Source organism: Hemitrygon akajei, chromosome 1 (genome assembly GCF_048418815.1).
Source record: "Hemitrygon akajei chromosome 1, sHemAka1.3, whole genome shotgun sequence".
Lineage (NCBI taxonomy): Eukaryota > Metazoa > Chordata > Chondrichthyes > Myliobatiformes > Dasyatidae > Hemitrygon > Hemitrygon akajei.
The window spans coordinates 199,097,900-199,124,114 of NC_133124.1; the positions used below are offsets into that span (position 1 = coordinate 199,097,900).

The window sequence follows — 26,215 nt, forward strand, 5'->3', positions numbered from 1 at the left end:
TCACTTCCTGCTAAGGTATATGTGCTATATGTTCCTTGTGCTGTGTGTGACTGTTGGTACTGTGTTTTGTACCTTGGCCCTGGAGGAACGCTGTTTCGTTTGACTGTATTCATGGGTATGGTTGACTGATAATTAAACTTGAACTTGAACTTTCAGTCACTTGCCCTGTGTCAGCTGACAATGTTGGTGCCCATCCCTGTAACACTGCCAGGAACTGTGCCCACTGTGGGACAGGCAGAACAATATCCTGACAGCCAGACCCAGAACGCTCCAGCTACCGAGAAACCTTCTCTTTCTGACATGCGGCGTTCCAGAATGTAGGAGCATCCCTGACTTACACAGGCCCACACTCCCTTCCCTGTTCTTACCCGGTCACTCCTGCAGCATTTGGCATCTCCTGCTGATCTCCTGGGTGGAAAGACTGAATAAAACATCCTGCACCAGAATCAACCTCAACAGTAACGTAGCATCTGAGTTTGGAGTTCAATTCCAGCGTCGTCTACAAGGAGTTTGAATGTTTTTCCCATGACCAGATGGATTTCCTCTGGGAGCTCAGTGTTCCTCCAACAGTCCAAAAACATGCCAGTTAGTAGGTTAATTGATCATTGTTAATTGTCCTATGATAAGTCGGTGGGTCTCTGGACAGTGCAGCACATTGGGTTGGTAGGACCCATCCCACACTGTATCTATCAATCAATAAATAACCTGCTTAATTAATTAGTTCTACCATTATTGTTAAGATCTAAGCCCTGACTCTCTTGGTGGGCAGCTCATACATTGAGCTGTGAGTCCAAACACTCATCAAAGCCAATTCATCTTGGTTTATCCTGACTGACAAAAAATTTGCACAATTTGGAGTGAATTGTTCAAAGTGGAGAACTTGCAAGCCATTCACTGTTGTGATGTGTTTTTGTACTCTGATTATATATTTTGTAGTTGCTTATGACGTAGGAAGTCAATTGGTGTGTAGACTCTACGGCAGCTCACAGGAGATTCTCATCGGTCCCATTCCCCCGCTTATTTTCTGTGACCCAATACCACTTGTCAGAGGTCAATAGGCTCTTGATCATGTGTTACTGGGAGAAGGTGGGAGAATGGGGTTGAAAAGAGCATCACCCATGATTGAAAGGTGCAACGGAATCAAAGGACCAAATGGCCCAATTTGGCTGCTTTACCATATGGCCTTATGATCAAGGATTACCATCATCCAGGTCATGCCCTCTTCTCACGGCCCGTCAAGACAGGACAGAAACCAGAAGGCCCACACCACCAGGTTCAAGAACAATTCCTTTTCTTTCATCAGGTTCTTGAACCAACCAGCACAACCCAAATCACCAGCTCAGCAACTGAACAGCCTGCTCACCTTTTGTACTACAATAGACTTGTCTTTGATTGTGTCTTATTTTTGCACTAAGATCTTACCGTCCTTATCTCACGATATGGTATATTTTCACAGATATTTTATACGTTATTATTTTCTGTATGTTGGCTGTCCCTCTGTGCCTGTAAACCACCTCACTGTACTTGAACACGAGACAATAAACTTGACTTAATTCATGCAGAATACCTATCACATACCCATGAGCCCAACTCTCCTGCAACCTGGTTGGACCAGGGGCAATCTGCAGTGGTCAGTTAGCCTACGGCATGCTTTAGGACTGCGAGGGTGGTGGGGTGGAATAGAATTCACGTAATCACACAGGAAAACTGTGCAAACTCCACACAGTCAGTACCAAAGGCCCAGATTCAACCCGAGTCATTCACTGCTGCACAACTGCACCATGAAAAACCCGGAACAGATTTCTCCCCACCGTTCCCCAAAGTCTAAGATGTCAGACAGAATTATGCCAGATATAATTAAATGTTCACCTCAGAATTCGATTGGGATTCATCGACTTTTGGATGCTTTTATTGCAGTTCAGGAACTAAAAGTTTGGAAGCCCTTCATTCATTGGAAAGCACCTGATGGGTAAGGATGGACAGGAAACATTTTAATAGAAGCATATAAAGCAGTGGGAGGTCTCAGCCTGTCAAACAGAAAGAGTCTATTTCCCTTACAGAGAAATTAGTAACGAGGGGTCACAAATTAAGGTCAATCGGTAGGAGGAGGAGAGTGGAATTGAGCAAAGAGATGTTTCATCCAACAAATGGTGATGGGGACCTCATTACATTTACAAAATATCTGAATTTCCACAGAGCTTTGAGCCACAGGTCTATGAAGTGGAGGAAGGTGGGGGTTGGTGTGATGTTTATGCCAGCATGGGCATGATGGATCAAATGGCCCAATAGTGAGGCCATTTGACCCATCATGCCCATGCTGGCATAAACATCACACCAAACCCACCTCCCTGCACTTCATCCATAGACCTGTAGCTTAAATTTGCTATAAATTTCCAAGACACCTTTGAACTCTGAATTAGAGCTGCCAGTAGAGATCAAAAGATCAAATGAACCTATTGGGAATTCATGTACTTTTTCCAACCAAAATTGCCGAAAGTGAAGATAGGATCAGCTTCAATATGGATGAATGACTTCCGGAGGGGTTTCACACTGAAATGATTTCCATCAGATTTTAACGGATGCATTTACCTGTTGATGGATTTCTGTACAACACACTCAGCCACATCCAAAGCAACGTGCCCGAAACTAAAGAAATGCACTGCTTATCTTTCTGTGATGGGTTGGGACTTCCCCAGGCTCTGGGGAAACTGACATGCTTCTCTGGCCGAGCATTTGAGACCCCGGTGTAAAATGGGGGAAGACAACGGATTAATACGGTGGGGGGAGGGGAAGGAGGGTAGCTGGAAGGTGATAGGTGAAGCCAGGTGGGTAGGAAAGGTAAAGAGCTGGAGAAGAAGGAACCTGATAGGAGCAGAGAGTGATCCATGGGAGAAAGGGAAAAGAGGACGCAGGTGATAGGCAGGTGAGAAGAGGTAAAGGGCCAGAATGGAGAATAGAAGAAGAGGGGAGAGGAAGTTTTTTTTTTTAAAAACTAGGACGCAAAATTGATATTCACGCCATCAAGTTGGAGGCTACCCATACAGAATATCAGGTGTTGCTCCTCCACCCTGACGCTGGCCTCATCTTGGCACAAGAGGAAGCCATGGACCGACATGTCGGAACAGGAATGAGAATCGAAATTAAAATGTCTGGCCACCAGGAAGTTCCGATTTTGGCGGACGGTGCAGAGGCGCTCAACAAAGTGGTCCCCTGATTTATGAAGGGTCTCACCAACGTAGAGTAGGCTGCATTGGGAGCACCAGACACGGTAGACGACCCAGTAGCTTCACAGGCGAAGTGTTGCCTCACATGGGAGGACCGTTTGGGGTCCTGAATAGAGGTGAGGGAGGGGGTGAATGGAGAGGTGCAGCATTTTGGCTGCTTGGAGGGATGACCGCCGGGAGGGAGATCAGTGTGGAAGGGACAAATGGACAAGGGAATCACAGATCCCTGCATAAAGCAGGGTGGGGCGGGGTGTGGAATAAAACAACCTGGCACGACCTAATAATGGAATTTGGAGAGTTCATAGTTACTGCCTATATTGTTGTTAGATCTAACTTGCTCCCGAATAGCACTGTGGGAGCAATTTCACCAGTGAAACAGTACAACAAAAATATGTAGATATGTTGGTACACAGCAGAATTTTTGTGCACAATAATGTCACAAATATCCACTGCTCAGCTATCCAGTTGATTGTATGTGTAAGCTGCAAATCTCCCAACACTTTTACAGGTCCCAGTGTTGTTATGGCAACAGTACACAAACAATTTGGTTACCTAAATAAAATAATTACATTGAACACTGTGGGAGCCCTTTGAGTATAATCCCTATTCGAGATGTACGGTAGTTTGATTGAAAAGACATTGAGTTACTAGACATACACATGTGATGTGTTGTTATGTGCGTACATAATAAAGAACTTCAGTTCCCAGTGTGTAATGGGGCAGTCCAGGGGAAACGGGAAGTGATGTTGGTGAGCTGGTTGCACATGCTCGTGTCAAGCTGAAGCCATTTCTGTAAAAAAAACGTGTTAGTTCTACCCATACTAAGTTTGTCTTTCATCAAGAACAAACATAACACACACTGTGCTGAGAATCACAGTATGTGTTGAAATTTGACTGCCGTGCCCCATTAGATTCATACAGCAGCGATTTGTCTCAGCACTACAGGATGTGGGGACGTGAACCTCCAGCAAGAAAAGCTGAAAATGTTCACCCATGAGTTTCGCTGCCCTGCAGAAACAGGAAGGGTAAAGGCACACACCTGATGCATTCACAGAGAATGCTCGAGTACAGAATGAGTGATTTGGCAAAACATGCTGGTGTCAGTTATTTTGAGAACCCTCCAACTAGATCCACGCCTCTGCTCATATTCTACAGCCAGTTTGTGTTTACGTTTAGCTCATCCCTTTGAAAGATGTGGCTAAACCTTCTTTCACCTCCCTGTCAGGCAGCCTGTTCCAGATCACTGCCCCTCGTCCTTCAGCCAATTCTGGTAAATCGCTGCCCATTCAGTAGCTGGCAGCAAATCCTCCAGATGAACAGAGAACTCAATGACAAGTCAGAATCCGCAACAGCAAGGCGAAAATGACCAGCTATTCTTTTCTCAGTGCTGTAAGGACAAATGTGGACTACCATAAATCAGATAATTAATTGTCAGCAATTCTTCCTCATGCAAGACTAAATGGCCCACCACAGGGTAAGTGCAGAATTCTGAGCAATTACTATCATTTCAAGGGTGTATGTGATGTCCCAGACTGAGGGTAGCTAACAGGCCTCGTACCCCGGTCAGTTAGGGACGTGCCTGCCCGAGAACGCAAAGTCAACTCTGGTGGACTGGGCAGATGAGATCTGCAATGAGATCCAATGGGCAGGAAGACGGTTCTGCGGTGTTTCGTGGACGGCGAAGGGCATGACAAGGCACAGAAGATGTCATGGTCCTCCACTGCAACCAAGAGGACCCCAGTTTATGACGACTAACCATGCCACTGGGCCCAGACTTCTGAGGTCGAGAGAAATGCATTGCCCCACTGCAACGGCTTTTCCACTTTAAAAACTCTCCCGCACAGGTCTCCTCTTATCGTTGGATACGACAGACACACATTGGTACCTTTTCAAAGGTCCCATCTTTCAGATGAGAGTAAAGATCTTAATGGAAGATTTCATTGCACAGATGGAATAAAGCACAGAGGTGTTGCACCTTGAACAAGCAGAGGAAACAGACTGTGGGTCTGTTTCACCTAAGCCTCACACCATTCTGACTTGGAAGTATTTCACTGGCCTGGCAGGCTCTGCCAGCAGTAACACAGAAGCACATTCACAAGGACTGCGGTGGTTCAAGCTTCACCTTCCAAAGGACAACTAGGAATGGGCAAAACATCTCACAGGCCACATCACAAACAAGGAATCAAAAGTCTTTCAGTTTATCTGAAATTTCGGGTTTTGTTGTGCACCAACTAAAGAAGAGGTTCCCAACCTGAGGTCCACAGTTATGTTGGTTAATAACAGACATACAGCACATTACAGGCCCTTTGGCCCACAATGTTGTGCCAACCGTGTAACCTCCTCTGGAAACTGCCTAGAGTTTCCCAACCGCATAGCCCTCTATTTTATTAAGCTCCATGTCCCTATCTAAGAGTCTCTTAAAAGACCCTATTGTATCCGCCTCCACCACATTGCTGGCAGTGCATTCAAAGCACCCACCACTGTGTGAAAAACCTGCCCATAACATCCCCTTGGTACCTATGTCCAAGCACCTTTAAACTATGCCCCCTGGTGTTAGCCATTCTAGCCCTGGGAAAAAGCCTCTGGCTATCCACACTATCAATGCCTCTCATCATCTTATACACCTCTATCAGGTCACCTCTCATCCTCCATCACTCCAAGGAGAAAAGGCCATTCTCATAAAGCATGCTTTCCAATCCAAGCAACAGCCTTGTAAATCTCCTCTAATGCTAGGAGTCCATGGCATAATAAAAGGTTGGGAACCCCTGACGTAGGGGGTGCATCTTCATTTCTGTTGCAAAACAGGAAGACTGCTTTGGCTGCATTTGCAAGGGTTTTTGTTTTACTCCCAAGTCCATTCCTACTAATTCTCCAATGGGGAAGGCAGGCCCTCATTGCTACCCAACACACACAAAAAGCTGGAGGAACTCAGCAGGCCAGGCAGCATCGATGAAAAAAGAGTGCAGTCGACATTTCGGGCCAAGACCCCTCAGCAGGACCGGAGGAAAAAATGATGAGGAGTAGATTTAAAAGGCTGGGGGAGGTGAGAAAGAAACAATAGGTGATAGGTAAAACCAGGAGGGGGAGCTGAGAAGTTGATTGGTGAAAGAGATACAGGGCTGGAGAAGTGGAGAAGGTACAAGTCTGATAGAAGAGGTCAGAAGGCCATGGAAGAAAAATAAATGAGGGAGGAGCGCCAGAGGGAGGCGATAAGATGAGAGGGGGAAAGGGGATGGGGAATGGTGAAAAGAAAGAGGGGGGCTTACTTCTCCCTCCCCTCCCCCACCTTTAAAATATTCTCCTCATCTTTTTTTTGCTTAAGGGTTTCGGCCCGAAACACTGACTGTACTCTCTTCCATAGATGTTGCCTGGCCTGCTGAGTTCCTCCAGCATTTTGTGAGTGTTGCTCAGATTTCTAGCATCTGCAGATTTTCTCTTGTCCCTCATTATACTCATTTACATTCACTCCTGAAAGGGAATGGTGGGCAGAAACGGAGGACTTGGCCCATAGAAAGGAGGTTTAGAAGGGCTGAGCCTCTCTTGGGGTTGCTAGGCACATGGTCCCCTGTAAGTCATCCGAGAACTGGGCTGTTCTCCTGGCAGCTGGAACATGGCTTTCAGAGATTTAACATGACAGAAGGTGACCATTCAGCCCAGAATGCTGTGCTAGCTCTTTCAACAAACCCACTCCCATCTCTACTCAATAGTTCCTCAACCTTAAAGTGCCTATCTTGCTCTCCTTTGGTAACTCCTATGGAATTCTCTTTTACCACCCTTCCAGGTAGCACAATCCTGATCACTTGTCAAATAAAAGCATTCCTCAGTCATGATTGTGGTAGAATCTGCGAGGAATTGATAGGAATGAGGAGAAAATAAAACAGATGCTTGGTGACTGCTGCAGACTCAACAGACTGAAGGACAAGTTTCCGTGACTCTTGATGGTCATCTCACATCATCAGAATAACCCTGTCACACCCTTCCTTCTGCTCACTGCCTTGGCAACCGGGGTCAATCTCAGCTCTGACCCCGGTAGTAATCCTATCTTCCCACTGACCCAGTCCATTCATGCATCATGCCCAATGTGGAAAAATGACCCACGCTTAGGAGCTATGCAGCAGAGAAGTAAACCCTTCAGCCCAACTCATCCATGCTGACCGAGTTGTCTAGCTGAACTCGTCCCCTCTCCTGGCGTCTGGGTCACATCCTTTATCTACGTACCTACACAAATGCTGGAATTGTACCCACCTCTATACACAACTCTCGGTCTGAAAATATTGTCTCTCAAGTACCTTTTTAAAATTCTCCCCTCTTACTTTAAACCTATAATGTTAGTTTTAGACTCCCCTACCCGAGGGGGGGGGGGGGGGGAGAAAAAGGACTGTAATCATTCACTTTATCTATACCCCTCACACTTTTATAAACTCTATGAGCTCCCATGCTTCAGGGAAAAAAAGCCTTATCCTAAACAGCCCCTCTTTATAACCTAAACTTCCTAGTCCTGATAACATCCTCATAAATCTGTTTTATACCTCCAGTTTAATTACCTCCTTCCTGTTGTATATTTAATATTTCAGTAATATTGTAAATATATTGTTTGATTCCATATTCTTGCTCATTTAAATAATCCACTGCGGGTTATAAACAAAAATACATGAATGCGTACATCATGAGGCTACTCGCTTAAAGTAAACATGAACCACTACTCGCCTCTCTCGGCTCTTTTGTTTTCTTTTGAATTAGTTCAATGTTTTGAAGTTACAAAACAGAACACTCTCTATAGGAAGGTGAACAGAATTGTATGCTGTACCTCAAATGCAGCCTTAACAACATTGGATACAGTCGTAATATAACATCCCAGCTCCTGCGCTCAACAACCTGACTGATGAAGGCTAGCGTGGCACATACCATCTTTAGGAAGAACTTGACCCCAGGCCAGATAAAGAGGCAACACTCACAAAATGCTGGAGGAACTCAGCAGGTCAGGCAGCATCTATGAAGAGGAATAAACGGTCAACATTTCGGGCCAAGGCCCGTCACCAGGACTGGAAAGGCAGGGGGAAGAATCCAGAATAAGAAGCAGGTAGGCAGCACAAAGCTAGAGGTGATAGGTGAAATTAGGTGAGAGGGAGGCCCAAACAGACTGAAAAGACAGGATGTCAGGATCCAAGGCGAGAACCAATTTCACTCACTCTCCATGATGGATATTCCTCTCCCCATGGCGCTAAGGCTATAAAGACTGCCCCGGCTGCTGTGTTCCAGGCCTGCTAATATGAATTGATAACCAAAGCTTGGGGCCTACTCCAGGGTTCAGATTGTTGACATTCACTTCAATTGTTTGTGTCTTTCTGTCCTTTCTCCTGCACATCGGCTGTTGGTCTTCTATATTTATGAAGTGAGAAGCTTGGTGGTGATAGGTGGAAGAGGTAAGGGGGTGAAGAAGACAGAATGTGATAGGAGAGTAGGAGAGGACAGTGGACCAATGGGAGAAAGGGGGTGGTGAACAAATAATGAGACATTAGGGTGACAACCCTTGCTTGAAGTGATGGACCTAAAGGAGGAAAGGGAGTTGAGGAGATTTAGGGGAGGAGTTTCAGTGTTTGTTCAACTGAAGGCAAGGCTGCCAATAATGGAGCAATTAAATTCAGTGATGATCAGAGGATGAATACTGGATCAACAAAGAGACTTCAGGGGTTCCATGAAAGGAGGAGGATGTGGGGATTGAGAAGGGAGTAGCCACGGAGGGATTTAATTACAAGGATGAACAGTTTGAGATGAGGCTTTGCTTAATCAGGAATGAGCGTGGAGCAATGGGCATAATTGGTGGATGAGCGAATGAACAATCGCATGTTTGGGCATGCGTAGGGGAGGTCTGAATGAGCTCATAATAAAGAAAGTGAAGGGAGGGAGAGCAGCCAGAAATCTTTGGAACTGTCACGTCTTCAGCTATTAGAGGCACAGCTGTCTGAGCTGAATTAATTGGCCAATATCTTCCAGACAAGTCTAACTCAATCCAATTACTTCCAAGAGTCACTTAGCCCATTAGCTCTGTCCTAACGATGGCACTGAATTTAACAAGGGTAAAAGCAGACAGGATTTGCTAATTAAATGTTGCATCACTGATGAAGTTTTGGTCTTAGCAGCAGTCCTGATGAAGGACTGTTGCTAGACTCGATAGCAGTGACCAGTCAAAGGATACATAGGTTGTAACTCAGGATAAAAGTCTGGCTTGAATTGCAGTGGACGAAAGCTAGTCCCTTGTGAAATTCCACGATGGAATTCTGTCTGTCACCTGCCAAAAGATTTTTGTCCATGAGGCAACATTGTTGGTGATTTTAAACTTTGCTTTTCAGGTAAACCCACTTCCTCTGATCTGTCTCAGTAAATAGTTTTTCAGGTGGACACGTTTTGATCAATTATTGAAAGGCAGAATTCATGAAAAGCATAGACTGTTCCCAAAACCGCATTGTTTTAAATGGGCCCCAGGATTATTTCCTCTCTGAAATTGTGTTGAAATCCGCATAAGAAAAACTGGCTGAATGTAAATTATATACTGTAGGTGGTATTTGAATTACTCCCACACAGATTGTATTCTTTTCTTGGAAGTTTATGTATATAGTAGAACCAAGCCTCTTCTTCACTTCCTCATGTGAACATCCTACCTTTTGGTGTTGTGGATAAAAAAAATACAATGAGGGCACCAAATCAGACCACGCTCCAAGTGTGTGGGTGGAAGTTGGAAGCAAACTTGTTTCCGATGGAATGTTTGATGTCATAGGCTGTTGAAGACAGGCTGAATGCAATAGGCGTCTATCCCCGGTAAATGAGGGACACACTTGTTCTAGTGCCTTTAACACCTCCCAAAGAGCTTTAATTCCAACAGGATAACTCATTCAGTGAGCTCCCCTCGGTATAATGGGCTGTGCAGCTGCCTGTTATTGGACAGTAGATAGAATGGCTAGGGTTGGCAGGCTAAGTTGTGAGATGAGCTGTTTGAGAGTGACTTCCAGAAATGCAAAGCAGGAAGTGAAAACTTGAAAAGTTTCTCCCACAAATACCGACTAGTAAAGTGCTTGATTATACTTAAAGGCAAGAAATTCTGCCAGGGCTGGAAATCCAGAGCAACAATCACAAAATCCGAGATGAACTCGGGCCGTATCTATGAAGAGGGATAAACAGTTGACACTTCAGGCTGAGTGCCTTCACCAAAAATGTCTTTTTTTTTGCAACACACAAAATGCTGGGGGGATCTCAGCAGGCCAGGCAGCATCTTTGGAAACAAGTACAGTCTACGTTTCAGACCACGACCCTTCAGCAGGACTCAGTCTGAAACGTCAACTATACATTTTTCCATCGATGCTGCCTGAACTGCTGAGTTCCTCCAGCATTTTATGTGTTGGTTGGGTAGATGAATCCACAGCTGGGTAAGTGCATGGGCAAGGAAGGGTTATTTATTTATGGAGATACAGCATGGAATAGGCCCTCCGAGACACACAGCCCAGCACCCCCCAGCTTAATTCTAGCCTAATCACAGGACAATTCACAATGACCAATTAACCTACCAACCAACAGGTCTTTGTACTGTGGGAGGAAACTGAAGCACTTGGAGGAAACCCATGCAGTCACAGGGAAAACATACAAACTCCTTACAGGCAGCGATGGGAACTGAACCCGGGTTGCCTGCACTGTAAATGCGTGTGCTAACCACTAAGCTACCATGGAACTGAAGTTGGGATTTGCCAACACAGACTCATCTGCCTCCCTCCCACTTTCCAAAGAACTGGATCTGTTGGCTGGCATCCAATTGTCTATCTTTATACATTCTATTTGCACATTATTTCATTCTGCTGTACAGCCAAGATGTAGAGAAGGCAGCAGTGGAATGCTGTAAAACTACTCTGCCTAGGTACTGAAGGGACATTGTGTATAATGGAGGGCTGTTTGGATTCAGTCCCTCCACCCCTCTGTGCACCTATTATTGCCGAGGTGGTGTACAGTAAACGGTAGTGGTCAAACAATAATTGAAGACATTAACGTACAGAGGGATCTTGTGGTTTAAGTCCTTAGCTCCATGATAGTAGCAACTCAAGTGGTAAAAACATACAATTCAGGGCATCATATGGGGAAAAATTGTGCTGTAGATGTTTAAAATTTTAGTTCGACCCATCTAGGTGCAGTTCAGGCCACTGTATTACAGAAAGGTGTAAAGAGGGTGCCGAAGATATTCACCAAGATGCTGACACAAATAATCTGCTGGAGGAACTCAGTGCACCTGTAGATACAGAGGGATGGTCAATGTTCCGGGTTGAGACCCTGCATCAGGACAGAGTTTAAAGAGGAAGATACCCAGTGCAAAGAGGTGAGGCAGGAGCTGGCAAGTGATTGGTAATCCCGGTGAGGAGGGAGTTGAAGGGTAGATGGAAGAGTGGGGCAGGGCAGGATGGAGCTGATGGGTGGAGACAGGGCTGCAGATTATGGAGTCTGGTAAGGAAGGTGTTGTGGAATCAAATTAGGGAGGAGTGGTTGGAAAGGGAACTGCGGGGGGGGGGGGGGAGCAGGCAAAGTGGATGGATGGGTGAGTGGGTAGAATGCACAGGTGATAGCCAGACCAGGTAGGGAAGGGAGTGGCTTAGAAACAAATGGAGTCTGGTATGTAAAGAGGAGATCTTTGTGTTGGAGAACCTGGGTGGATCAAGAGGAGAAAGAAAGGAACTCGGGGTCTGGGTTGTCTGAATTCAATGTTCATGACACTGGGTCTTGGCATATTGCCTGGTTACTGCTTTGAGGAAGGTCACTTTTTTGCCCTCCTAATTTTTAGCTATCTCTTGTATCCTCGAAAAGCTCAAAGGACTCATTCAATACCCATTTCATTAGCTGACATGTACATTTCTCTGATCAAACTTTTGCTATCCTTTGTTAATCAAAGTTGTCAAGTCTTATCACCTTTGCTCCCTAGCCTTACAGCAACATGTTAACTCCGAAATGATGCAATCTATCCTTGACTGCCTCCTTATTTTTTTTTTGGGGGGGGGGTATTTTTCCCTCTATCATCTGCTCCCAATCTACTTCCAGGTCCATTTTGTACTATGGAAATTCATATTCCCCCCCGCCCCCCAGTTAGAGCCCTATCTGAAGGGACCACCATGTCTTTTTCCCATGAATACCTCAAAGCTGACTAAATTATTGTCACTGTTCCCACATGGTTTCTGCACAGTCATTTCTAACTCTCGCCCACTCTCATTCCCTAAGATAATGTCATGTGCAGACCCCTCCCTTGAAGGGCTTGCTATGTGCTGCTTTTACAAAAAAACACAGTGTGCATTTTACAAATTCCACCCATCCTAAGCTCCTTACACTAAAGCCACACCAGTCAATATTGGGAAAGTTAAAACCCTTCACTGCTCTTCAACCCTTCTGCAATCTGTTAAATTCTGGTTTTTCTAACTCCCACTGACTAGTTTACCCCTAAAGTGATCATTTTTATTTCTTCAATTGATGTCAGAGTGAAGTGAGTTCAGAATTTATCATATTCTTGGATATCTTTCATTAGCAGATCTTCATCTGACATGTATCAAGGTGGTGTCGGTCATCTCTGTTTACTGATATTTTATACTGTTGGAACATCAAGCCTTTGTCTGAAGGTCTCCATGGAGGTTTAAGCTCACTGTTACCTGTGAATGTCTTGCACTGATGGCAGCCAGTGGAGTCTGGTGATCTCAAGTCCAAGTTCAAGCACCCCCCCCCCCACCCCCCACTACTTCAGCCCTAGAGCCTGAGATCCCCACGTTCCAGTTTGGTTCTTTTGCACATCCCTGGATTTTAATCCCTCTACCATCAGTGGTTGTGAATCCTGCCACCTCCCCTTCCTGCTTTTCTCCTCCTTGAAATCTTCCTTGTTGGCCGAAGTTCTGGGATTAATTGCTCTGAAATATTTTGAAATTTCCAGATAAGATTTTGAACATTTTACCACGTTAAAGGTTATTGTCATTGATGGACATAGATCAGTGCCCCTCAAGAACTCCCTTCTCTTTGTGACTGACTCTAACCTTGCTCTTGAAGTCTATTCACTTTGAATTCCATCACCATCTTCAAAAGGAATATGGAATAAGTTGGTCCTATGGAATACTTTGAAATCAAACATTATGAAGAGTGTACTCTCTGACCTGTTGGTTAACGTTGCCTGTACACTGAATAACTTGCCGTTGGATTGCCAACATATTTGTAACAGAAGTGATAGTTGGCTCTGCTCCTGCCATGTGGTTGAGCTATTTCAGTCTTCTATTGTGGCTCTTGAATGTTGTAAACTTTAACCTTGATTCCGGACTGTCGTGTTACACTCCAGGGTTATTTTGGGTCTGGTGTAAGCTATCTCAGTGAGTTGCTTCTGGAAGGTGTGGGAGAGACCCTCAAAAGTTCACATGCTGCTCTTCCTCAAGGTAATCTTCCAATTCCAACCATTTGGGAAAATGTAAGGACTTTTTTTGTAATCCTGAATAAAATCTGAACCAATGATTAAACAAATCTCCCCCTCTATTCCCCACTCTGACCTTTTACTTCTTCTCACTTGCCTATCCTTTGAGTCCCTTCCTCCTTCCCATTCTCCTATAGTACACACACACACACACACACACACACACACACACACACACACACACACACACACACACACACACACACACACACACACACACACACACACACACACACACACACACACACACACTTTTTTTATTCTGGCATCTTCCCCCTTCCTTCTAAGTCTTGAAGAATGGTCTCAGCCTGAAACATTGACTATATATTCATTTCCATAGATGCTGCCTGATCTGCTGAGTTCCTCCAGCATTTTGTGTGTTACTCCAAATGACTTAAGAGTCACAATTGCATTTTTATGTTTTTGTATGTTTGTACATTTGGATGTTTGAATAGAAAAATGAAATGACTTTTTTCTTTTCACTCTCCAGAAATAATAAAAGGTCTTGGAGCTGACTGAGTTGTATTCCTGGAGAAAGGACCCTTTGCAGAGCTCATGGGTTTCACTGCCACTTGAAGGAGACTCTCCTTGTGATGTCCGATAGAATTTGAACATGAAGGAATGTTCTCAGGGAAATATTTAGTCCTTGTAAACAGCCTGCCATAACACCCCTTCCTCCATCAGTCACCCCACGATCTGAAGGTAGTACATCTCCTTTACTGTTCTTTAGGACAACCTGCACATGCCCCACCACATCCCCCCCACTCACTGCAAGCCTACTCCTCCCATTTCTATTTTCTTCCCTGCCCCACACTCCTTGGACTCCAGCTGATGTCCTGGCCCCTTACCCACTGACTACCACACCCATGACTTGGCTAGTTCCCTCCTTGAGCTTTGCAGACCAGCTTGTTCAGTAGAATACATCTCCTTGGTCCTCCCACACTGTTGGATCCTGCAGCAATGGGACTGGAACAAATATTCCCCCACCCCACCCCACCTCACCCGCTGCTCACTGCACCATTAACACATTGCTGGCCCACGGAATTTCAAACAGTTTCTGCCCAGAATCTGTCTGGGACTATGTGACCCACAGCCAACACCCTGTGGTGTTGGGTATCATCGCTGACTTCTGCAGGCAGCTGCTGAAACACTGAAACACAAGCTGGAACCAATTCTCTTTTTTTTTCTGATGTCCTGAAATAAACATCAAGTGGACAGCCCAGCTGTAACTCTGGCTGGCTCAGTCAGATTTTTTTTGCAACTCAGTCAAACTTACCAGCTACCTCCGCCCTTTGAACTGAGTATCTAATGTGTGAAGCAATTTTTTTTCTCTCACTCCCATGTAGCCGTTTACATGTAAATCAATGAAGTTTGATCTAGTAAAGTTACAAATGTCTTAAAGTTCAAGTAGAACTCCTGCTTGTCTTGTCTGAACCAGCAGAAGGTCCAACTAGTTAAAATTAGAGAGTACCGTACTTGTACGGTCATCAGGTTATGCAGGACCTGTGGAGAGCACGAGGATATGTTAGAGGTTTCAGCTGGCCATGTACAGGTTCAAGAACGGTAATTACTCTTCAACCATCAGGCTCTTGAACCAGTCTGGATAACTTCACTCACCTCAACACCTCACAACCTATAGACTCACTTTCAAAGACTTCACAACTCATATTTTCAATATTATTTATACTTGTACAGATAGACTTTTGCACATTGATCATAGTTCAGTCTTTGTATTTCTCTTCATTCATTCTGTTCTACAGTGAATGCCTGCAAAAATTAATCACAGAATCGTATATGATGACATGTGCATACTTTGATAATAAACATAATTTGAGCTTTGAACTTTAATAGTTCCTTTGTTTGAGAACTGGCTAAAAAGTTATGTAGAGTCGTCTGTACCTTTGGCCAGAGTACCTGCTTTCTTTGTACGTCTTCTTTCTCATGTTTGGGGTAATGGCACAACTCGAGTGGATGATGGAGTTTGGGTGGAGCTTGGACAATGTCCTAAACTGTACACATTTCTGATGCTGAGCTGCATCCAGAGTAAAATGGCCATGGGTTTCTCACCATAGAGGTCCTTGTAAGTAGCTGTGTTTCTCAAGGGTGGATTCACCCTGATGTTTATTTAAAAACAGGACTAACTACTCAGAACTTCCACTTGCATTCAATTATGGTCATGGCTAATCTACCCTAGGAGTAGATTCTGCAGTTCCCAACGACCCTAAAATCCAAAAATGTGCTTGCCTGTAACAATGTTGCCTCCACAACCCTCTGGGGTAGAAAATTACCAGGGTTATTCAGTAGTAACACTGATGCTTTAACAGGTGCCAAGAGTACGAACAGTATCCAGGACCAGCTTTTCACTGTATTTGGTATTGGTTTATTATTGTCACATGTATCAAAAGTTTGGCTACACTTGTGATGGTCAGGTACTGAGAATCTACATGTGAGATCTGCCGTCCCACAAACATTACGGATGGAAAGGTGACATTGGATATCACTTCCACCTAGCAGTGAGATCTTCATCCTGGGCAACCACAAGGCTCTGAACTCGCCAACGTGAGCAGTGGTTCACCTTTAATGTGGCACCCGGGCAGTACAAGGGTTGTTGTCTTCAGACAGCTCGAGTTCAGCCTGAACAACTGCATAAAAGCTGGAATGTTTCCAGTAGGAACTTGACCCAAAGCTGCGGTGAACCACAGGCAGTGAATTCATAAGAGGCCAAAGCACCAACAATGCCAGTGAGGTAAATTACAAATCCGCTCCAAGCCGAGAGTAATCCTGACTATACCCAAACCTTGGGGTTTCTGGAATTGAGTCATGCATCAGGCCTGACACTTTTAAGGGACTGAGCTTCTTGCCTCAGCACAAGTCATTATGGAGTTACACAACATGGAAATGGGCCCTAAAACACATCACATCAGTGCAGATCTTTTTGAACACTGCATCAGGTCTGTATCCTTCTGCGCCTTGCTTACTTAATCATCTATCTAAATATATTTTAAAGATAGTGATTGGATTTGATTCTACCACCAGCTCTGGCAGGACATTTCAGAAAACCACCTTTTAATTATATATTTATCTTTCAAAACTTGTTTATCTCCTGTTAAACCTACAGCATGCCCTCTTGTTTTTGATGTCTTTACCACAGGAAAACAAATCTGATGATCTACCTTTGTATATCTCTTTCACTCCACGACAAAAACAGAGCCGGTATTTCCAATCTCTCCTTGTGACTTGTTCTCCTTTATATCTACCCAGTTTTATCTTAACTGCTGATCAATTTTGCTTGTGTAACACAGACTTCACTTCAGATGTACATTGTGTTGTGGTCCTATTTATGAAAGGAATGATACAAATAGAAGCTAAGGCTTGTCCTCCAACTGTTTCTATTGTAGTGCTGTACAGTGTTGTGTGCAGACCGAGGGGGCCAACAGCTCAAACCTGTTGCTTTCAAAGTAAATTTACTATCAAAGTACGTGCATGTCACCATAAACTACCCTGAGATTCATTTTCTTGCAGGCATTCACAGTAAGTACAAGAAACATAATGGAATCAATTTAAGACCACCCCCAATTGGGCAAAAATGTGCAAAAGACAACAAATTATACAAATCCAAACAAAAAGCGATAAATATTAAGAATATATAATAGTCCTTGAAAGCAAGTCCACAGGATATGGGAACAGTTCAGTGATGGGGTGACTGAAATTATCTGAAAGTGTTTTCCAAGTATGTATTTACATGCACAATACGTAGGTGATATAATAGCTTCTCGTGGCCATGTAATGCCTGTGCCTTGTAAAAGCAGGAAAAAAATTGACAAGTTTTAAACATGAGGTTCTGCAGATGCTGGAAGCCTAAAGGAAAACACAAAATACTGGAGGAATTTGATACAAAAACTGATACAGATTGTATAAGTTTTATCAAAGCATCCACCATTCTAACTGCACTGACAACCTTTACTGATCTGAACTTCGAGGGAAATTGCCAGAATTGTGACTTCTTTAGACTAATGTTGCCCTGGCTCTTCTTTGTCCTTTGGACATCATAATTGCAAGAGCAACATTCTCTTCTTTCCTTTGGGTATCTTGTGCTGGGATCTAGGAAACTACATGAGCCTATTTGAATCTTTGCCAATTTTTCTGTTTGCTAAATCCTGATGTCCACAATTGCTTCAATATCCAACTTTCTGATCTCCGATCTGCATGGAGGTCTTTGTACAGAAACCTCATGATGAAACCATATGGTTCCACATGGTAGGCTTATTCAGAAAGTCAGAAGGCATGGGATCCAGGGAAGTTTGGCCAGGTGGATTCAGAATCGGCTTGCCTCCAGAAAGCAGAGGGTCATGGTTGAGGGAACACATTTGGATTGGAGGGTTGTGACTAATGGTGTCCCACAAGGATCGGTTCTGGGACCTCTACTTTTCCTGATTTTTATTAACGACCTGGATGTGGGGGTAGAAGGGTGGGTTATTAAGTTTGCAGACGACACAAAGGTTGGTGGTGTTGTAGATAGTGTAGAGGATTGTCGAAGATTGCAGAGAGATATTGATAGGATGCAGAAGTGGGCTGAGAAGTGGCAGATGGAGTTTAACCCAGAGAAGTGTGAGGTGATACACTTTGGAAGGACAAACTCCAAGACAGAGTACAAAGTAAATGGCAGGATACTTGGTAGTGTGGAGGAGCAGAAGGGTCTGGGGGCACATGACCACAGATCCCTGAAAGTTGTCTCACAGGTAGATAGGGAAGTTAAGAAAGCTTATGGGGTGTTAGCTTTCATAAGTCGAGGGACAGAGTTTAAGAGTCATGAGGTAATGATGCAGCTCTATAAATCTCTGGTTAGGCCACACTTGGAGTACTGTGTCCAGTTCTGGTTGCCTCACTATAGGAAGGATGTGGAAGCATTGGAAAGGGTATAGAGGAGATTTACCAGGAAGCTGCCTGGTTCAGAGAGTATGGATTATGATCAGAGATTAAGGGAGCTAGGGCTTTACTCTTTGGAGAGAAAGAGGATGAGAGGAGACATGATAGAGGTATACAAGATATTAAGAGGAATAGATAGAGTGGACAGCTAGCACTTCTTCCCCAGGGCAACACTGCTCAACACAAGAGGACATGGCTTTAAGGTAAGGGGTGGGAAGTTCAAGGGGGATATTAGAAGAAGGTTTTTCAGTCAGAGAGTGGTTGGTGCATGGAATGCACTGCCTGAGTCAATGGTGGAGGCAGATACACTAGTGAAATTTAAGAGACTACCAGACAGATATATGGAGGAATTTAAGATGGGGGGTTATATGTGAGGCAGGGTTTAAGGGTCAGTACAACATTGTGGGCCGAAGGGCCTGTACTGTGCTGTACTATTCTATGTTCTAAACCGATTTGATGGCACATCGTAACCCTGAGTTTGTTTCAACTCTTGCACCTGTGCCTCCCATTGGACTGAACCCAACACTCTAAAATCTTCTGTATATCAGCAATTCCATCTGAGTGTTTTGTAGCTCAAATGCTCCAAGTATTTCATGTCAACACTTGTTCTTTACCAACTTGTTTCTTGTGTTGGCTTTTGCTGTGCACTTTGACCTTTCGCCTTCCCCACTGAGCTTTCTGCAAAAGCAGATCGGAAAAGCATCCCCTGTGGTGTTTACCTTGTGTTTATTAGATTCATTGCAATCATACTGATTGCTCATCTCCACAATCCTGAGGTTGCCAAGCCCAAGAGTGGCCAACTGTAACTGATCGTGGACTTTTGAATGGCCACCCTAGCAGGAACCAGTGAAACTTTACAACTCCAAATATAGCCACTGACTTCAGAATCCATTCACCTGTGGTTTGCGTGTTATGCCCAAGGAATGGGGTTCTCAATGTCCATGACATTTCATAGCTGCAGCTCCACTGTTGAAGGTCAGTTTTAGCATACAATTGGTGTTGGAATTTCCCAACAATTGCACATTTTTGCCTTGCCCTGTTCGCTGGTTATCCTCCTGTGCTGTAGCCCATCCTTTCAGAATTGAAGTGATATTGATACCATCATCAATTCCAGCAAAAAAAACCTCACTTGGACCAGATCTTTCCTGGAACCAATCAAGGCTCCAGAGTATTTTCCTATTTTCTGACTTTGCTCATAACTGACTGCAGATGATGCAAATTGACTTTCAAGTTCAAGTAGATCACTTTTGCTGAACAAAGACTTCGCATTTCCAAAGTGAAAGGTGCTGGAAGTGCACAGCAGGTCGGGCAGCATCTATGAAGAGGGGAGCATCTAATATTTTGGATCAAAACAAATTTCTGACAAAAGCCATGAAACATTATCTCAGTTTATCTCCACGAATGCTGTCTGAATTTTTAGTATTCTAAAGTTCAAAGTTCAAATTTATTTTCAAATAAATATATTTTCATATATACTTATATATGGTATATATACCATGAGATTTAAAGCAAAGAAACGCAATTGAGTCCATGAAAAGCCACACAGAAAGACTGACAAACATCTAATGTGCAAAAGAGGACAAATTGTGTAAATAGTATTTTAAAAATGTAAATATATGATACATAGAACATGAGCTGCATGCAGAGTCCCCAGAAGTGAGTCTACAGCTGTGGAATCAGACTTGGTTAGTTTTTTTTTGTTCTTCGCATCTTTCTGTTTGCATCTCTCTCCTTCAGCAGGACAACCAGTACCAATGACCTCCCTCAGAAGGCAGCACTACCACTTATAATGTTCCCATTGATCTCTCCTCTCCTCCCAATTTTCTTTATCTTAATGATAGATTTTGAATTTATCCTACTTCTGATGCAAGGACATTTGACCAAAAGCATGAAAGCACTGACCTGTACACAGATACTGCCTAATCTGATTATGTTGTTCCCTACGTGACTCCCTTGTCCACTCGTCACCCCCATCCCTTCCCACCAATCTCCCTCCTGCCACTTATCCTTGTAAGCGGAACAAGTGCTACACCTGCCCTTACACTTCCTCCCTCACCACCATTCAGGGCCCCAGACAGTCCTTCCAGGTGAGGTGACACTTCACCTGTGAGTCGGCTAGTGTGGTATACTGCGTCTGGTGCTCCCGGTGTGGCCTTTTATATATTGGTGAGACCCGACGCAGACTGGGAGACCATTTCACTGAACACCTACGCTCGGTCCGCCAGAGAAAGCAGGATCTCCCAGTGGCCACACATTTTAATTCCACGTCCCATTCCCATTCTGATATGTCTATCCATGGCCTCCTCTACTGTCAAAATGAATCCAAACTCAGGTTGGAGGAACAATACCTTATATACCGGCTGGGTAGCCTCCAACCTGATGGCATGAACATTGACTTCTCTAACTTCCGTTAATGCCCCTCCTCCCCTTCTTACCCCATCCCTGACATATTTAGTTGTTTGCCTGTTCTCCATCTCCCTCTGGTGTTCCCCTCCCTCCTTTCTTTCTCCTGAGGCCTCCCGTCCCATGATCCTTTCCCTTCTCCAGCTCTGTATCACTTTCACCAATCGCCTTTCCAGCTCTTAGCTTCATCCCATCCCCTCCGGTCTTCTCCTATCATTTCGCATTTCCCCCTCCCCCCACTACTTTCAAAACTCTTACTATCTTTCCTTACAGTTAGTCCTGACGAAGGGTCTCAGCCCGAAATGTCGACAGTGCTTCTCCTTATAGATGCTGCCTGGCCTGCTGTGTTCCACCAGCATTTTGTGTGTGTTGTTTGAATTTCCAGCATCTGCAGATTTCCTCGTGTTTGCTGATTATTTCCGGTAGGGTTTTATTTTGCATTTTGAATATCAGCCATGTTTTGCTTTGCCTTAGATTAGGCTGCTCTTAAGTTGCAAAGATTTTACTTCTCTGCAATCAGAACATCAGCCCAAGTACAGGCATCATGCTGGACTCTTACCACAGTTGCCTTTAATATTTCTGCTGATGGCTACACCATAAGATAGTCTGGGCCACAATACAAACCAGCATGGTAGTTGATCATTGTTAGCTTTGGCTATCTTTACCTACGCTTGCTGTATGTGATTGAGGCACTACTGCATTTAACACTTTGACCCCACATGATAAAGTACCTTGAGGATCAGGGTACAGTTCATTGTCCACAGCCCAGATGAAGCCAATGTAATGTCCATAAGGTTGTACTGCTCTATCTGCTGTGGGCATCAGAGAAAGTGTCACCCAATCAATTTTTATGCTGTTCACAGCAACTTATGATTTCTTTTGGCTTTTGTCCACCTGTAGCTTCACCCGCTTTCTGCTCTAGGTTTCCGTTTATTCACTTTGATGTACATGAGCTTCTGTGCCCCTCACTATCGGCATGCAAATCCCGAAGCATCCAATCTCTTCTAAAATGTTTCTACAGGTTTTTTTTCCCCCTAATCTATCTGCAAATCCCTTCTGAGCAAAAGTTTGCTTATGCAATCAGTTACTACAATTGATAGCTTGGCCACCACTTAATGTGGCAGACAACACATTCCCTTAGTCTTAATGTCTTAAAAATTCATCCAAAACACATTTGCAATTGCACTGTGTCAATAAGTAGTCACAACATCAACTTGGTTGTTAGCATTACCTTAAACATTCTACTCATGCCACATTGGCTGGACGGGTGCAATTTTACTGTGATCCTTGTATTCCTCAAACATTTTATTATACAAACTTCCCTTTTTGAGTTTTTACTAGAGAAACTGCTTGACTGTCTCTACTCTGGTTTACAATCTTCACTTCAACCTCACAAACTGACCTTTTTACAATGAGTGCATTTTAACTGTCCTGGACTGACACTTGATTCCCATCATAGTGACAGCTTTAACAACCTATGTTGTTCACTGTTAGACCTCCTGCCTTATGTCCTACCATTTGTCCATTGACCTTATCAACACATGCTATGCCAGCTAGAAGTCTTTGGTATTCTTGAAAATTCTTCTTCGCTTGCATCATCATTGGATTCTACACATCTAGTTATTCAGACAGAATGTATTGATCAGCTGCTCTGTGCTCAAACTTCCCTACAGTCCATGATCCAAGAGCACATTGATGTTACAATGCTGCACCTCTCTTTAGGAACGATATATTGGCCAATGTTTTCTTCTGACCTCTGGTTACAGGTTCTAAACCTACAACCTCTGGCTGACACTGGGCTGAAATGGTTGTGCAATCTTTCCATTAATGTTAATTGAGACATCAAATGTTTATGGAGCAAAAAATTAGTTTTGCAATTAATTATGTATCTGACCCTATTGCCAACAATATGACCTCTTGCCTTTCTGCATAAATACATTCTGATTTTATTTTGCCTTTCCTCTCTATAGTCCCATTTTATTTACTTTAAAGAACATTGAATTCCTTTTGCATAAGAACTGCAAAGCTCCAATGCTGTTGTAACCATGGACATTCCAAAAATGACAGCTTGCCTGAGTTGCCATTCTCCAGGCATACCTTCGGTTCCCAAGTAATTTGAATGGATTCCACACAATGAATGGTAGGCCCTAAGGTGCACTGAGGAACTGGGAATTCCAAGGAACCTTGAAGGTGGCCATCAGGTAGTGAAGGTGGTGTTTGGGCTGGTCGACTTCATTAGTCAGACAATAATGTAAGAGCAAGGAGACTATCCTTTTTATAGAATGATAGTTATAGCCAGAAGTGTATTATTGTATGCAGTTCTGGTCACCACGCTATAGAAAGGACAGGACTCCACTAGAGAGTGTAGAGAGGAGATTCACCAACTAGTTGCCTGAAATGGAGCATTTTGCTTGAGGAGAGACTGTGTTTGGAAGAGGCAAAGGGGCAGACTGATGGAAGAGTACAAAACTGAGATGCATAGAAGGCAGGAAGCACACAGGGGTTCCCAACATTTTTAATGCCATGGAGCCTCACCATTAACAGAGGGGTATATGGATCCCAGGTTGGGAACACCTGCTCGAAGAGATGCATACAAAAAAAGACATGGGGTTGGGAGGTGGGGGAGGTAAGTAGTAAACTTACATCAGTTTGGGACAAAAGGTTCAGAGGGAATGTGAAGTAATGTTTCACTGAGTGTTTAGAATCTGGCACGCACTGCCTGAGTGGACTGTGGAATTGGGTGCCTGCTGGATAGTGTCTGAGAGCTTGAATTAACATGACAAAAGACTGCAGACCAAGCGCTGATAAATGGGGTTAGTATTGATAAGGAAGGATGCTCAATAAGGACACGGTGGCTTCCAGCTCCGGAACCTGTTCTCTCTGACCTCGACAGTTAGGGGACTTCTGAGAGACAAGATTCTTTTCATCTGCATTCAAGGGGAAATGAATTCTCCCATAATTTCTTTGCTGCAAGCACAGTACCTGGGAGTATACAAACTGATGCGCTCACATGGAACACAGCAGGAGTCTCATTTATTCAAAGGTCCCTCTCCAGCTGCTACATGAACAACACAGTCAATGATATTTTGAATGTAGCACATTTACCTGCACCATAGTTTTTTTTTTGGTTCCTTGAATTCTGAGATTACAGCAAGCGCTATTTGAAAAGGAAAGAGTTAGATAGGGCAAGATTCCAACAACTGCCTTTGACTTGACTTCAGCCAGGCCTGTATTATCCACTTAAATTCAGATTCTTCTCAAGCCTGCTCCTACATGGTAGTGTGAACCACTTCGGCAGTTGAAAATGAAAAGGCTGCAGGTACTCCTTTGTCTGGGCAATGCTGAATTGGAATGGATTTCTTGCAACGCATCTGACCCACAACTGACATATCAGGAGTGCATGCACAAATTTGAAATGCCCTCTGTTATAGGGAGGCAGTATGCAACTGTAAAATCTGACTAAAATCTCTCCATAGAAGGGCAAAGAAATCCCAAACCAGGTATAGAGAGCGAATATCTGCTTTTGCAAATGCGTCACCAGTATAATTTTCAAACTTCAAAGTAAATTTATTATCCAAGTAGATATATGTCATCATGTACTATCTGATCTTCATTTCCTGGCTGGTTGCAGTTTGGTTCGAAAGAAGCTAAATACTAACTTGGTGTATTTCATTCATTCTCACCTTTCCATCAGGCACTTAGATTTAAGATGTTTTATTAGCAAATAAGCTTAAAAACAAAAGTTATCTGTCAATGTTTGGGAATGAATTGACATTTTAAAGCTACGTGCTATTTACCAAGTTTTGCAACAGAGAGCTCTAACTAAACCACTAGAAGTATACTGATCCAAAGTCAAACAAAGTGAATGAGTGACGGGTGCAAAAGCCGGGGCAGGCACCATACACAAACACACCAGCCCCGCTGTAACAGCACACAACAAGAATAACACGATAGTGTCAAACCAAGCAGAGGGGAGAAAAGCCGTTCAGCTGTGCATTAAAGAATAAAATCACAAACTTTTGTTACAGCGCAGGAGTCCATTCTACCCAGCGAATCCATACTGGACCACTGTGCCGTTTCACTGCTGGTCTGGATTTCCCTTGCCTCCCCTTCCGAAAGCCATCCTTTCTCCCGCACCAATTGGCAGCGGGTTCCGAAGCCGTCACTCACATTTTCTTCCCTGCTGTTCACAGACATAAACATAATTCTCAACTTTTCCCACCAAGAATACACCCACGTGCAAAATTCTCAGCGCATTCCTTGTGCAGCTGAGATAAGGATTTGGATATTCTATCCCAGCACCTCGGCGTGCAGAGCGCGACTGCAACATTTACAAACGGCAGCGTAGACTGCCTGCCCTACCTTTTTTTCCACAACCCTCTAGTAGTTAACCCCTTCTCCAAGTGTAAAATTTGCCGAATTCTTCCAATTCACCGCACGGATCCCTTCACCCTGTCGCACCTTGTTCAGAATTAGACCTCTCGCATCATCTTCCATTGTTTCTTTTGGTGAACATCTTGTCACAGTGAGGTAAAGTTGTTTTTACCCGTCTCACTTGAACTGCGTTTGCCGACGCTCTGTCTGCCTCGCTCCCTGCTCTCTGAGATTTCCATCTCCTGGGGACACAAGCCAGCCCTGCGCAGACAGACACACGGGCTGCCTGACAGGTTCACTACTGCTCAGCCACTTCCCCACCCCTTCTCATTACACATTCAGTCCCGCAGAAACACCGCACTGATTGGCTCCGGGAGTGAGCAAGAGGCTTTCTCAGTTAAAAGGACAATTTCTCCGTTCCTGCACCGAACGAATCTATCTAGAAAAAAAAAGAATTTACAAGCGCAGGCCAAACAGTCCTCTGCAGTCAGGCATTCCCCCCAGTTCTGCATTTGGTTTCGTCCCAATTTCTGCCTTAAAAGTTTTTTTAAAAAGTGATGTGCCTATTTGACTCTGTGCGGCTGTTCCAAATAATAATTAAACAGCTTTAACTTTCTACAACGTGTTCTTCGGATAATCCCAAACACCAAATTGTCTGCTGTTGGATTACAGAGAAAGGAGGTTGGTTCAGGCTGCGAAGCGTTTTGAAGCGACTCATTTGTGAACGGCAAACTCCCATTAACACCAACGTTATGACGGAAACTTGTAGGTCCCGCTGGCGTTCTGTCATTCAAGCTTAAATCCAGGGTTCGCGAGTGAG

At 44.0% G+C, this 26,215-nt stretch overlaps 1 protein-coding gene across 7 annotated transcripts in view; it reads right to left on the reverse strand.

The window, feature by feature from the left end:
• Window positions 1-25,695, reverse strand: part of LOC140734398 (leucine zipper putative tumor suppressor 1-like) — a 78,341-nt gene extending 52,646 nt beyond the window's left edge. For 2 of the 7 annotated variants that reach the window (XM_073058331.1, XM_073058339.1), the window contains exons 1-2: window positions 25,568-25,632; window positions 1,870-1,962 (exon numbers count right to left, since the gene is read on the reverse strand). The gene's annotated coding sequence lies outside the window, so the exon portion shown is untranslated. Of the gene's footprint in view, window positions 1-1,869; window positions 1,963-25,038; window positions 25,205-25,383 lie in introns of all 7 variants that reach the window. The other 5 variants (XM_073058297.1, XM_073058307.1, XM_073058323.1 and 2 more) reach the window with 5 other exon arrangements.
• Between the last annotated feature and the right edge of the window lie 520 nt (window positions 25,696-26,215).